General features: G+C 43.8%; 1 long non-coding RNA gene across 1 annotated transcript in view; it reads left to right on the top strand.

The window, feature by feature from the left end:
* LOC307190166 overlaps positions 1 to 15,616 on the top strand; it is a 173,532-nt gene that overhangs the window by 38,435 nt on the left and 119,481 nt on the right. Inside the window, exon 2 of the long non-coding RNA XR_013829432.1 lies at positions 1,665 to 3,181. This is a non-coding gene — a long non-coding RNA (uncharacterized lncRNA). The remainder of the gene's footprint in view (positions 1 to 1,664; positions 3,182 to 15,616) is intronic.

Below are 15,616 nucleotides of genomic sequence, written 5' to 3'. Positions count from 1 at the left end.
GGAGGATGTGCCTTAGACTGGATAGTCAGGGAAGACTTCTCGGAAGAAGGGGTATTTGGATTGAGACCTGAGAAAAGAGGAGTCATTCAGGTGAGAACAGGAGCAAGAGTGATCCAGTAAGGGAATAGAATTGATAAAGACAGAAAAGAGCTTGGAGTGTTCCAGAAACTGAAGGGAGAAATATCCAGTACTCGTTATTTTTTCATTTATTTTCTCACACATGAATGCTGACCTCAGGGAAGGTTCTCTCTACTTGGGAAGCTCTTGCTCAGATGGCCACGTGGTTAGTTCCTTCCCAATGTTCATACCTCTGCTTAGTTGTCACCTCGTCCAGGAGGCCTTCTCTGACCACCTGTTCACACTCACTACCCCTTATCCAACTTTGTATATTTGTGGCATCTATCACTAAATGGAATGATATTATTTATTTGATTGCTTCTTGATAGGTGATCTTCCCCCATTAGAACGGCAACTCCACAAATACAAATCCTATACTAATAAGCTGTCATATTCCCAGCACCTGACAAACAACAGGCACTTAATAAATGTTTTTTGAATTAATGGATGATGAATGATAGGCTGGAGAAACAGAACATTTGTAAGGAAATGTAGTTCCATTATAATCAAGCACCCACAGGACAAATGCTGAAAGGGAAGAGGGAGGATGTGTTAGGGACCCATGCCGGGACATTATTACAGAAGGAGGAAGATGTATAATGAGCATATTTATTATGTGAACGGAAAGGCCAGTACTTAAGCTCCCTGCTTTTATGTAGGCTAACATTTCTGCTGTTGCTTTATGAATTTGCTTAGCAACTCCTGTCGCCTTTATAATAAATAAACACATTTCTGTAACAGGCATTCTTAGTAATTAAGCTGCCGCCAAGCCCCCAGTGAGCACATTGCTTGTCACTGGTTACAGCAAACGCTCTGCGGTGAAAGGCTCTGACTTGCAAGTGTGGGCACCCTTTCCATGGTCCTACCCTTCCAAGGGATCATGTCTGGGTGTTTAATGTTTGCACAGTGTGAGGGGATGAAAAGGCAAGCCGACCTGCACTTGGATCATTCATAGTTCTTTGTTGAGCCTTTAAGTAGCAGTCGCTCATGAGTTCCCTTCTGCTTTTTCTACCATGCTTTTCCCGTTGCTGTTTATAAAACAAACATAGTTCCATTGTCAAATGCCAGCATAAAACAGAACAGAACAAAAGGATCCAAGGACTTGGAGAACAAAAGACGTTGGGAGGTGGAATGATTTGCTGGGTCGACGCTCAGATATTGTGAGTGATGGAGAGAGAGGAATTGGGACGATACTTGATTTATGGCTTAGGTGACTGGTGGATGTTTTGTTATCAGTTGAAGTTCAGTTAGAGAAGCAGAACCATTAGGAGATCTCTCTCTCTCTCTCTTTAATCTATCTATCTATAAATAGGCATATAGATGTAGATATAGACACAGATATAGATTTATTATAGGGGTTTGACAGTATGCAATGTGAGAGCTGGTCAACAGTTTATGTAGGGCTGTCACATTTGTGTCTGCATGGCAGGCAGTCAGGAGAGGAAGACAGTTGGGATATGGGAACGCAAGACTAAAGGGATCTGCAAAGATGAGCTGGAACCTATGACACTGGCCTAGAACCTGAGTTGATCTCTCATTGCCTTTAGGTTTTCAGTGCAGGAGAAGCTGGTTTCCTTCATCACAGAGCTAATATGCACCTGGCCTAGCAGAGCGAGAAACTGACGGGAGAGATGCGGCAGAAGCTGGGGGAGCCGCCTGCTTGGCTGTTGCCTCACGCGGACGAGGGGGACCAGTGGATAAGCGGCATCAGCACCTGCTGCCCGGCAGCGACTTTCTGAGAGTAAAACATCAACTGTCTCTGCTTCACTTCTGCCTTCCAAGTCTCCTGTAAAACATCTCTTGTGGTCACACTAACCCAGAACTATGCAGGGAAGGGGATGGTGGGAAACAGAGGTCCAGTCCAGCTGAATCGACAACTCACACATGACGACAAATGTGTGACATTTGACAAATCCCCAGTCAGCGTAAGTGAAGTCAAGGCTGTGGGTGAGATGACTCAGCGATTGTGTGGAGCCAGAAAATACCGTCATTGAAAGGATGGGCCGAGGGTAGGAACCTACTGTGGAGAAGGAGAAGGAGAAGAAGTCAGCGAGAAATTGTGGGAGGCAGAGCTGAGTTCCTGGGTATGAACGTTTCTGAGGATGGGAGTCCATAAATAATGACGGTGACAACGAAGACGATGAGAGCCAGGCATGATATCGAATTGAATGACTGGTATCTACGGCACTGACCAATCAGGATGGATGCTGGACAGTGAAGAGGTCCCCAGGGTCCTGAGGGAAGGTGCCACACCATCATGTGATGCTGGACGCTGGGTGCACAGGGACATTGGGGAAGCAGGTATTTAACATCCCGTATGGGAGTTTCCCACATTTTGACAACTTTTATGCTGTCCTGGTGCATATTCGCTGAATATCAGCCCTGCTGGTTGCTAACACTGTGTGCCTACTGTGTGCTCAGCTAAGCACCATGAGTCTGTGTGGTGGTGGTGCCTCTGGAATGCTTTGCCCCACCTGACTGGCTGGGGGCGGGATGTTGGGACAGTGGTGGGCAGGTGAGGATGAGAATCTTGGATCCTGGAAGGGCAAATCGTCAGGCCTATCTTCAGCAAACATCTGTTGCCAGGTATGCACCACTTTCACAGGAGGATGTATTTTGGGGAGGTTTTATAGGCCCTGGTCCACGTAGAGGAGAACATTTAAACCGGCAGCAGCTGTTAATGAGCGCCATGCTGCTAATTAGGACAGCCTGGAGAGGAGCAGCTGTGGTGGTTTGGAATGACAAAGACCGTGACATCTAACTGTTGGAGTCCTGAGGGGTCTATCTCTGTGGGACACATTCTGAACTACTAGGACCCATGAAGACTCGTGGAGCCTTAAACTTGGAAGTTCTTGTCTTGAAAGATCTGATGTGATTGGTCATCCAGATCAAACACCAGAAGGTTTCCAAGGTGCCATTTTGATTGGCAGTTTGTGGATACAGCTTTGGGAACAATGCCTGAAAGGTCTGTGTGCTCAGAAGTAACCCGGAGGTCACTTACCTTGCCTTCGTCCCCTTCCCTGCAGCGTGAGGGGTACTGTTCTCCACTAGACCTCTACCTGCGGTAAGTCAAGTTTGGTTCTGCCAACTTTCCATTTCTCAGACAGAAGCTTTGAAGAGTTGCCAAGGTATTATTATCTTAAATGATTTGGGCATTAGTCTTAATACTACTACCAGGTTGACCAAGGGATTACCCATGCCCCGAATTGTTGCCGTTTGGGTTGGCATTCTGTGAGACCAAGGTGAACAGATTCAATTCATATGTGAGCCAGGCAGCCTCACTCTGGCTGCAAACGTGGCTATAACCTGGGTCATCGGCAGCATGTGCCTTTGATCTTCCTGGGGCTGGAGGAGGGCTTGAGAGTAACCCATTGGCCTTCTCACCTCAGCCACTAGGGGGCAGCTCAAAACGCATGCATTTTTAAAAGTGGGTCGGTGAGCGCCACTTTGATTTATGGGCCATGTCATTTGACTGAAGGTTCGTTCTCAGCCTGTTTCTTCCTTGGATATTGTTCCCTACATAAAGAAGGAAATCAGCAAATGGTGGCCAATTGGATTTAGAGTAGCAACTTTCATGAAGTTTATTCATCACTTCAAAGATATGAATTTGCAATATGGGTTCCTTACCAGTAAATAGTGTCTTCCTAATCATTTGGTGTGACATACCAGGCTCTGGATCTGGGAGTGAGAAGGGAATACCAGGCAGGGACAATAACACAAGCAGAGGTGTGGAAGTTGGCATAGTCTGGTTTGACGAAGAGTGATGGTGACAGCCATTGATGGGGTTAACGAGGGAGTGAAGTGTAAGCAAAGCTCCCAATTTTATTTTAATTGCTTCAAAAGAAAGACTGACAGCTACTGTTTCAAACTCCCGAAATTGTAAACTGGGTTTCATATTTTGGTCAACATTGAGGTTTAGGCAAAGAAAAGAAGAAAAACATTTAGCTATTTTATGTTTAATTCTATCAGAAGTTACTAATAATAATTACAAATTTCCAGCTATTACAACTTCCAGTTATGTTTGTCTCCCCATGATTATCTAAAACATGTTTCACAATTCGTGATGTTCACATACAAACATTAAATGTTTGCATTTCAGATGGGCAAAAACAGGGATGTCAAAACAATTTGACAGAAAACCAGTCCTTATTTCTTTCTCTAGAATGGCAGCTAAGAAATTTGTCACTTAAGTGGAGCATAATCTAGTTTAGTTTTGTTGGGGACGTATCTCAATCTGATTTGTAAGCAAATAGCTGCTTTAACTACCTGGGTTGTAAATAATCTTTATCCTCCAGCTTCTTTTATCAGCCAAGAAAAGCAATTTGCAGCATAATGCCTGGATAAACAAAAGTATTTTTAGGTCCAAGTGATTCTTCTTCAATTTCCCTTTAAGTAAAACTGACTGTCTTCTTAAAAGGTGATTCCTGTCTCATCTCAAATTTTTCTTTCTTGAAGAGGGACTTATAGGATTCTATTTTCACAGAGGTTAGTATGCTTCCCCAGTATCCAAAAGTGAAATGGCCTTCCCTAGTCTGTAGGGTAAAACCGGAATCCTATAACAAAGCCTGCTTTGGTTTCACCTCTTCCTGCCCTCCCAGCCCCATCCTGTGCCTCTTTCAGTCCAGCCCCACTGAATTGGCTATTCTTCCCAAGTGCCATGTTCCTCTCCACTGGTGATCTTGGGTACATGAGGTGTCCTCTGCCTGGAACATACTTTTGTGCTACCTTCCTTCACTAAGTACTACTAGTTAATTTCTGTCTCAGATGAAATGTCCCTTCCTTAGGGAATTTGCTCTGACCACCCCCTTCCCTTTTCCCCACACACTTCAGTAGCCCCTGTGTTTCTCTATTGCAATGTTTTACTTGCTTGTAATTTTCTAATTATTGATACTAATTTATTTAGCATCTATCTTCTCTGCTGGACTGTAAGTTCCTTGGGGACAGGGACCCTATCTGTTTGTTCACTACTGTACCTGCCTCACAGTGTAGCCTTGGTGATTGGATGCACTCAGTTAATATGTGTTAGCTGATTGGCAAAAATCTAACTCTTTATTAAATGCGTTAAAGTAAAAACATTTTACATTAAAAAATATTAACACTATATACTTTAAAATTATTTACAAAGTAAGATTCGATTCAATAAACTCTAGATGCATTTCAGTATCCTTTTCATTGATTCTCAATGGCAACTCATCATGAAAATGTTTCTTACATCATGAAAATGATTTATCCTGGAATCATTAAAGTCAGAAGCATCCTCAGGAAAACACTTTCATTGTGACTTCAGCTCAAGGATTTCAAGATAGTTTGACAACAGATGTCCTTCCATCTTGGAGCTTTTGGTGGCATTTTCTGCCTCAGTTGTAAGGAGTTTATTGCCTGCTTATAGATTCAAATCAGACAGAGCGGCCTTAACTGCCTTCCTCACCCCCAGCTAGGAAAACCTCCACTGTGGAATGAATGACACCTGCAAAACTGTCTTCCTCAAATCACAAGGAAGAAATTTTTCCTCGGATTCTCACATTTTTAGAATCAAAGTGAGATGATTTCTCCTGTATTTTGCCTTAGCTGGGTGGTCCTTGTATGCAATAATGCTCCATTAACCTCTGACTTTTAGGATGTGCTATCCAGATCCTGCCTTTAAAGAACTTACCATCTGGTTAGGCACAAATAGGTAAAAAGCAACTCAAGGACACATGAGTATCTCAGGCAGTGAGTCCTGGAGTCAGGGGTGGGGGTGATTTCTGAAGAGCCATGTGATCTCTGAAGAAGAAGACTTTGAAGCTCTTACCCCAATTTTCAGAGGATTAACTCTCGTATCATTCATGTCTCAGATCCGACGTCTACTCCCCATCACAGGCTTTCCTGACCACCCTGTCTAGGACAGACACACCCACGGTGCCATTCTTTTTCCCTTCACCAGGCTTTAATTTACAGCTTCCCCACTTGAACATAAGCTCCTAGAACAGAGGGACTTTGTCCTGATCATCACTGGATTCCCAGCAGCTAGAAGGTTGTTAGTACATAGTTGGCACTGTTTAATGGTTATTGAATGAATGCATGGGCAGGGGGTTGGAGGGAGTGAATGCATATGTATAGAAAAAAGGAAATCCAGATGGATGAAATGGCCTGGAAAAAGGAATGGAGGCTGGCTTAAAGCAGGCCAGCTGATAGAAGGAAGAAGCTCATTTGAGTGAGCAGTGGGAGGGTGGGCCACTGGTTTATGAGGTAGGATGGGGCTAGATCATAGGAGGTTTTGAACAGCCAACTGTTGAGTTGCTCTAATTGAGGGGTATGTGGATTGAACCCTGGCCTAGGGGTGTGGCAGTAAGAATGAAAAGGTGGGGAGATGTTATACAGAAACCGTCGGTAGGCGTCGGTAAGTGACTGATGTGGGGGTAGGAGAGTCCAAAGTGGTTGTCCAGCTGTTGAGTCTCCAAGAATGTTGGTGCTTCTGACAATCCAGGCATGGCTTGTCTTACTGTACTTTGCTTTATTGCATTTTTAACAAATTAAAGATTTGTGGCAACCCTGAGTATGGCAAGACTATGACACCATTTTTCCAACAGCATCTGCTTACTTTGTGTTTCTATATCACATTTTGGTAATTCTTGCAATACCTGAATGTTTTCATTATTATTATTGTGTTTGTTATGGTGATGTGTGATCAGTGATCTTTGATGTTACTATTGCAAAAAGATTATGGCTCGTGGAAGGCTCAACTGGTGGTTCGCATTTCTTAGCAAAGAAGTATTTTTTATTAGGTATATACATTGTTTTTTATTTTTTATTGGAGTATAATTGCTCTACAATGTTGTGTTAGTTTCTGCTGTACAATGACGTGAATCAGCTATATGTATACCTATATCCCCTCCCTCTTGGACCTCTCTCCCACCCCCAATCCCCCCCATCCCACCCATCTAGGTCATCACAGAGCACCGAGATGAGCTCCCTGTGCTATGCAGCAGGTTCCCACTAGCTATCTATTTTATTTTATTTATTTATTAGAAATTTATTTATTTTATTTATTTTAATTTTTGGCTGCATTGGGTCTTCATTGCTGCATGTGGGCTTTCTCTAGTTGCGGCGAGCAGGGGCTACTCTTCGTTGCAGTGCACAGGCTTCTCATTGCATTGGCTTTTCTTGTTGAGGAGCACAGGCTCTAGACGTGCGGCCTTCAGTAGTTGTAGCACGTGGGCTCAGTAGTTGTGGCACACAGGCTTAGTTGCTCCGTGGCATGTGGGATCTTCCCGGACCAGGGCTCGAACCCGTGTCCCCTGCATTGGCAGGGGGATTCTTAACCACTGTGCCACCAGGGAAGCCCTCTATTTTGAACATGGTAGTGTATTTATGTCAAACCTAATCTCCCAATTTGTCCCACCCTCCCCTTCCCCCACTGCGTCCACATGTACGTTCTCTACGTCTGCATCGCTATTCCTCCCATGCAAATAGGTTCATCTGTACCATTTTTCTAGATTCCACATAACGCGTTAATATTGATATTTGTTTTTCTCGTTCTGGCTTACTTCACTCTGTATGACAGACTCTAGGTCCATCCACATCTCTACAAATGACCCAATTTCGTTCCGTTTTATGGCTGAGTAATATTCCATTGTATATATGTACCACATCTTCTTTATCCATTCATCTGTCATTGGACATTTAGGTTGTTTTCATGTCCTGGCTATTGTAAATAGTGCTGCAATAAACATTGGGAGACATGTGTCTTTTTGAATTATGGTTTTCTCAGGGTACGTGCCCAGGAGTGGGATTGCTGGGTCATATGGTAGTTCAATTTTTAGTTTTATAAGCAACCTCCATACCGTTCTCCATAGTGGCTGTATCAATTTACATTCCCACCAACAGTGCAAAAGGGTTCCCTTTTCTCCACACCCTCTCCAGCATTTATTGTTTGTAGATTTTTTGATGATGGCCATTCTGACCGGTGTGAGGTGATACCTCATTGTAGTTTTGATTTGCATTTCTCTAATACAGTGGAGAAAAGACAGCCTCTTCAATAAGTGGTGCTGGAAAACCTGGACAGCTACATGCAAAAGAATGAAATTAGAACACTACGTAACACCATACACAAAAATAAAATCAAAATGGATTAAAGACCTAAAAAACTCTTAAAGGAAAATATAGGAAAAAAACTATTTGACATAAACCACAGCAAGATCCTTTTTGACCCACCTCCTAAAGAAAATAAAAACAAAAATAAACAAATGGGACCTAATTAAACTTAAAATCTTTTGCACAGCAAAGGAAACCATAAACAAGATGAAAAGACAACCTTCAGAATGGGAGAGAATATTTGCAAACAAAGCAACAGACAAAGGATTAATCTCCAAAATATACAAATAGCTCATGGAGCTCAGTATCAAAAAAAACCCCAAACAACCCAATTAAAAAATGGGCAGAAGACCTAAATAGACATTTCACTAAAGAAGACATACAGATGGCCAAGAGGCACATGAAAAGATGCTCTATATTGGTTTTTAGACATAACGCACACTTAATAGACTATAGTACAGTGTAATTTTAACTTTCATATGCACTGGGAAACCAAAACATACATGTGACTCGTTTTAAGATATTTGCTCTATTGCAGTGCTCGGGAATTGAACCCACAATATCTTGGAGGTATGCATGTATTAGTGAAGTCAGAGTACAAACTGGTTTTGGAGACTGGCAGGTGGACTCAGTTTGAGCCAGGTGGAGGGTAAGGGAATGGCAGGGCTTTCAGCAGAGATGAAGTGCAGCCATGCTGCCAGATGGACACTCCTGGGAGAGGTTAAGGCCTGTTTCCACCCTGCTCCCAGAGCTGGCTCATGGAATCACTGGTTCCCACTACACTCTTTCCACAGTCCCCACAGTTACAGTATCCACCGTTCCATCCACTGTTCCCAGATGGGATACTCCTGTCGGAGGCAGGAACTTCCCTACCCAGTCCCCAAAGAAGCTACCTGATTCATCATCTCATAATGCCAGTCCTGGATCTCCACTCTTATGCACCTTTTGATCCATAATCTTCTCAGCTTCTAACTACTTTGAACTTTTCCCCTCTCCCTCCATTTCTCCATCTAGATCACAAACGTGCTAACTTGTGTGTGAGGACACATACACACACACACACACACACACACACACACACACACACACACACGTACTGACCCCATCAATCATGGAGCCCTAAGCCTCCATAATTCAATGAGACGGATGCCTGGCATACAGTAGGTGCCACTTCTTCTCCTCTGACCCCTTTCTATCTTCCAGCTACTCCATCTGAGTGCAAAACTGCCCAGAAAAATGGGAAGGAGTTGGGCTGGCTTCTGGGTTTCCATGCCTGCATAACAATGCAGCTGCTTCTGGAGCAGAGTAGTTTGTGCCCATAAACCATGACCTCCGTTATCCATGAAGGCGGCCAGCAGTAGCATCCCTGTAGAAATCTTTCCCATCCCAACTGCAAGGATGGCAGAAGCTACAAAACTACGTCATTTGTCTCGGCAGCGCTAGCAAAGACTTGCTATAGTGCTACTCAAAGTACACTCTTCCCCTATCCTTTCTGTCTGGGCTGGGCTTTTTTTTCCCTGGTTAAAAATTAAACTATCTGCTGAATTTATATTCATTTCTTGGGTCTGCAGCTCACGCTCCATTTCTCATGAGCAGCCTGCATTATTGTGGGGCTCATCTGCTTGTATCACCTCTTGGAAATAGCCACTTAAATCTCTGCTTGGTTAGAAATGGTTCCCTCATGCCAGGGTACCAGAGGGCAGTGACACGTGGAATAGAGTCAACTGAGAGTGACAAGAGGCTCTGCAGCCTGATCCCCTTACAAAGAAAGAATTCCCCCCAGTGCCACCCCCATGGGTCATCTCACCTCTCCCTCAGCAGCTTCAGCATTGGGAGTCACAAGGGATGAAGCTTCAGCTCTTAGAAAATTCTTTCTAAGTGGCTACAACTTACATCCCTGTAACTTCCACTCCCTGTTCTTAGTTCTGTCCTTTGGGCTGTATAGGTCAAATCCTCTATAAGGGAGTTCTTTGAATTAGGAAGACAGTCTCCTGCCTTCTATTATGGGTTGAATTGTGTCATCCAAAGATATATGTTGAAGTCCTAATCCCCAGTACCTCAGAATGTGATACCTATTTGGAAATAGGGCTGTTGTAGATATAATTGGTTACAATGAGGTCATACAGGAGTAGGGTGAATCAAATATCACTGGTATCCTTATAAGACACACACAGAAAGGGAGAACACCAAGTGAAGATGGAGGCAGAGATTGGAATGATGCTGCCACAAGCCAAGGAGTGCTTGGGGCTGCCAGATGCTGGAAGAGGCAAGGAAGGATCCTTCCTTAGAGACTTCAGAGGGAGCATGGCCCCCGTGAACACCTTGATTTTGGGACTCTGGCCTCCCAAACAGCAAAAGAATAAATTTCTGTTGTTTTAAGTCATCTAGTGTGTGGTATTTTGTTATGGCAGCCCCAGGAAACGAATATACCTGCTGAGACTTCCCTGGGCTGAACATGTGCAGTTCCTTCAATTGTTTCTCATATGATATGATCTCCATCCTTTCCTTGATTTCCTTCCTTTGAGCATATTTCATGTACCAAGCCAATTACTCTAGAGGTGGTCTGAGCATCACACCTTGTACTGGGACCATCACCTCCCACCTTTCTGGATTCTGTACCTCACAGCACAGTTGCTTTCTTGGCAGCTTTTTGGTACCTCAAATTCTGACTGAGCTTATGGTCAACTAAGACCCATGGTTCTTTTCCAAGAGCTCCCCTGCTAAATCATGTCTCTCAGCTGGTATGGTAGTTCTGTTAAAATCTCTTACCATAATATTGATTATTGCTGTCTTCTTCAGATATTTTGAGTCAATTCAGCAATGCATTCAAAATTCTTCCCAACTCCATTCTTACTTTATCTATTTTCCCCCCAGAAATTCCTTTATGTTTTCATTGAGTTTTTAATCATGGGGTGCTGAGGACAAAGAACTGTGGCATATCTTCAGAGACTTCTCTGCTGTGAATCCATACATTTGTTCACTCAATAAATATTTACTGAGCTCCTAGTACATGCCAGATATTATTTTAGGCACTGAGGATTTGGAGATGAATAAGAGAACTCTCAGGGCTTCCCTGGTGGCACAGTGGTTAGGAATCCGCCTGCCAATGCAGGGGACACGTGTTCGATCCCTGGTCCGGGAAGATCCCACATGCCGCGGAGCAACTGGGCCCGTGCACCACAACTACTGAGCCTGCGCTCTAGAGCCCGCAAGCCACAACTACTGAGCCCATGTGCCTCAACTCTGAGGCCTGCGTGCCTAGAGCCCGTGCTCCACAACAGGAGAAGCCACCACAATGAGAAGCCTGCGTACCTCAACAAGGAGTAGCCCCCGCTTGCTGCAACTAGAGAAGGCCCGCACGCAGCAACAAAGATCCGATGCAGCCAGAAATAAATTAATTAATTAAAAAAAAGAGAGAGAACTCTCAGTCCTTATGGAACTTAAATTATCACATTAGTCAACCTTGAGGATCTACCTGACAATTAGTGGAGTGTGTGGATGTCTGCATTCTGGCAGACCCTTTATCTTTTCACAAATACCAGTTCTAAGCCTCTGGAGCCAGGGGCCTGGAGAAATACTGTTTCTGAATGGAGAATCGAATATAGGACTGTTCTTTCCAGCAAGCAAGAATGTACTCCTTGTTCTTGTCTTCTCTGTGACAAGGGGTAGCTCCCTAGGGGTTTCTGTCTCGTTTTGCCACTTTTCTCTCCTTTTGACCAGCTAACAGAGCAGCTTAGGGTTTGGGTGGGAAGAATAGGAAAGAAGCCGAGCTGCAAACAGGCAAGTGGAATCAGGGGTTGGGAATAAACAAAGTACCCTGGCTTTGGATCTTGGGGGCAGGAAGCTGGGAGTTTGTACAATGGAGGAAATCAGAGTGGAGAGAGAAGATAGAATCATGGTTAATGAGGAAGAGTGAAGGAATGGGGAATAGCTTGAAGAAGGGAAGAGTTGGAGGAGGGGAGACCTGTATTCAAATATTTACACAGACGTATTTTTTTCCCTAACATCTGATCAGTTATAAAGCCAGCTAAGAGAATTTTGTTGGCTGTAAGAAACCTAGATGCACTTAGATGAGTTTATGTCCCAGATGCCAATGACTCTAAGGCTTTAACAACAGCCTTGCTGTGGAGTGTCTGGCTCTCTAGCGGAGTCGTGTCTGTTGTTGCCTCTGGCATTGATCTCCTTTCTGTAGCATATGGGCTTTTCTTTTCACTCATTCTTCTTTCTCTTCCTGTCCCCACCAATTAATTATCTTTGCATTTTCCTATTCAAATTCTGGAGGGGAAGTGTCTGACCCTCCTAATGAATTACCACCAGTCCTGCTGGACGGAGTTTTTCACACCCAGCTTCTTCTTTGGTCACTGGCCAGCCGGCGGATGGGCTGCTTTTGGCCCAGGTGCTCATTCTTGTCCAGTTATTTACCAGTCCTTGTTCAATGGCCAGCACAGATCCTCTTCTATCAGCAGTGACCTGTGGGTGGGGCAGTTTCCCTTCTAAAAGAAGGTTGGGTGGTGGTCACCGTGAATGTCATGTAGTTTGCCATGTTGGGTGGATTCTGTTTCCTAAACCTTTTCCCCTCCGTTCTCTGTTTCCAGGTTTCACCTCTGTTTCACCATTATTTGGACTGGACTGTCAGAGATGTCTTCCAGACTCAGTTTTGTTTCATTCCTCGTATTTCTGTCACCACGATCTTTCTAAAACTACACATGTGATAATATTGATGCTGAAAGCTCAGCTTCTCTGTACACCGGTGCCGAATCAAACCTCAGAGTCAGAGTTTTGGGTGAAGTAGAAAAGGATCTCTTTATTGCTTTGCCAGGCAAAGTGGGACACGGCAGGCTCCTGCCTCAAAAAACCATGTGTCCCAACCTGGGAGGATTTGATGAGGAGTTTTACAGCAATAGTTCAAGGTGGGGTTGCTGACAAGATTAGGGTGTGTGCAGGGTCTCAGGAGGTTGGTCTCCTAATCCTGATGAGCTTCTCTGGTCCCCTTAATCTTGCCTCAGTGGTCTCTTGGCTGCCCTCCCTTGATTAGCAGCTGTTCAGATCTGCCCTTTGGAACTCAGGGAAGGTCATGGAGGCTGGAGACTTGCCTACAAGAAATGGGGGCAAAAAGGCCTCCGTGCCCAGAGCCCCAGAGGGCCCTCCTCAGTTTAAATATCACTCCCCTGCCTAAAATCTTTCAATAGCTCTCCATCATCTTTTAAGGAAAAAGTCAAACCTCCTTTGCTCACCAATTCCATCTCCCATTACAACCTCTCCAGGTTCATCTCCCTGCCCCTCACTTGTTCCTTATATTCCATTAAGGCTCACCATGCTATTTTATTTCTCCAAGTCTCTGTACTATTTTCTCCCTCCTCGAGTGCCAGCAGAACTCTTATTTGTGTTCAAAACACTTTGTAGACATCACCGTCTCTGGGAAGTCTACATTGGCAGCCACCTCTGCTTCTGCCACAGAGCTAATCGCTTTCTCCTCTGTGCACTGTACATGATTCTTTTATTGTACTTATCATGCTGTATTAGAATTTCTTTTTAAACATTTCTTTCTCTCCTACTAATTTGCATGCATCCTCAGAAGGGAGCTATTTGTTATGCATATTTGCAGCTCCAGCATTCACCACCAGTACTTCAATAAATGTTTGTTGAATAACTGAACAGTGAGGAAATGATTGAGAAGATAAACTGACCTACTTTATGCCACTGTACTAAGTGCTTTACATGTACTATCTCATTTAATTCTCACAACAGGAAGATAAGGAAGGGGAGGGCCTCAGGGAGATGGAGTGCCTTTCCCAAGGTCGAGCAGTTAATAAGTGGTGGAAATGGGATTTGAGCCCAGGTTCCTCTGACGCCAAAGCCCTTGTTATTTTCACTGCACTATCAGAGGAAGAAAGTTCTGTAGAGACAGATTCTAGCTAAATAAAAGGAAAGGGTTTTTTTTGTTTTGTTTTGTTTTTTGGTTGTTGCTGTTGTTTTAAAGATTGGAGCTATGCGAAGTGGAAATGGGCCACTTCGAGTTCCCATGTCAACAGAATAGGAACAGTTGACTCACAGGAGATAGGTCCCAGGATGCTGATAAAGTATAATTTTCCAAGGGTTAAAAAAGATCATTCTCATAGCAATATAAAATGAACACACGTGAAAGATTGTATTCTACTCGTTAATGAATGAGGGAACCAGTAAGATGTTAAAATTGGCTCAAAGAGCATTTAAGAAGCTAGGTATTCATAGGAAATGTTAAAATGAGATTGCTGGGTTAGATTAAAAACTGATTAATGTCCAATAGAGCCATAAATGTAATCTTTGGAGGTTTCTTTTCTTTTTAAAAAATATTTATTTATTTATTTTTGGCTGCATTGGGTCTTCGTTGCTGCGTGTGGGCTTTCTCTAGTTCTGGCGAGCTGGGGCTACTCTTCATCGTGGTGTGCGGGCTTCTCATTGTGGTGGCTTCTCTTGTTGCGGAGCACGGGCTCTAGGCATGTGGGCTACAGTAGTTGTGGCACATGGGCTTAGTTGCTCCCTGGCATGTGGGATCTTCCTGGACCAGGGCACAAACCATGTGCCTGGCATTGGCAGGAGGATTCTTAATCACTGCACCACCAGGGAAGTCCCTGGAGGTTTCTTTTTTACTGGATAGAAATTATTTGCATCTCTAGTGGTCAAAAGCAACATATTAATAAAACTTTACTAAACCTGGAACTCTAAATCAGTAGTAAATAGTTGAACCAAATACAAGTCCCTGGATATATTCCATGGGTGTCCTTCACCCCTCTATGGCATTGGAAGAGTGTGCCACCCACCCTTTTGCCTTATTTCTAAGCTTTGGATAATTCTTCTGACAGCTCTATTGCTCACCTCAGCCTCAGGGTGTCACCCTGGACAGGGTGCTTCAGGGCCTGGCTGGGAGATGGTGTGGGGGAAGGTCACTGTGTGCAGAGAATTCTGGGTCCTTTCTCATCACACGGTGGGAATCTCTCCTCCCATCCCCATGGGGAGCCAAAGGAAAGGAGAGTAGACCTTGGCCAGAAGGGCTCCACTTGCTGCAGGCTGGGATTCCAGCAACCAATTCTAGTTTAGGGCACCCTAGCTGGTGGGAAGCCCACCTTACAACTTCATCAATGTTTTAAAAAGTTTTTATTATGAAAATGTTCAAAGACACACATACACACGCAGAGTTTGATGTAGTCCCCCCCCTTTTTTCTTAGGCTAGAGTATATTAAAGCAAATCTCAGCCATCATGTCATCTCCTAAATTACTTTAGTTTGTACCTCCCCCATAAAAAACAAAACAGAAAAGAGATATTTTCTTATGCGACAATGCCATTATCACACTGAACAAATTAACAATAATTTCTTAATGTCTTCTAATTCATAGTTAGTATTTACATTTCTCTGATTATTGAAAAAGTGTGTTTTTATAGCCCTGA

The sequence above is a fragment of the Stenella coeruleoalba genome (assembly GCF_951394435.1).
Source record: "Stenella coeruleoalba genome assembly, chromosome: 8".
Classification (NCBI taxonomy): domain Eukaryota; kingdom Metazoa; phylum Chordata; class Mammalia; order Artiodactyla; family Delphinidae; genus Stenella; species Stenella coeruleoalba.
The sequence above is the reverse complement of the archived record's forward strand: the minus strand, read 5'-3'. Positions and strand labels throughout refer to the sequence as shown.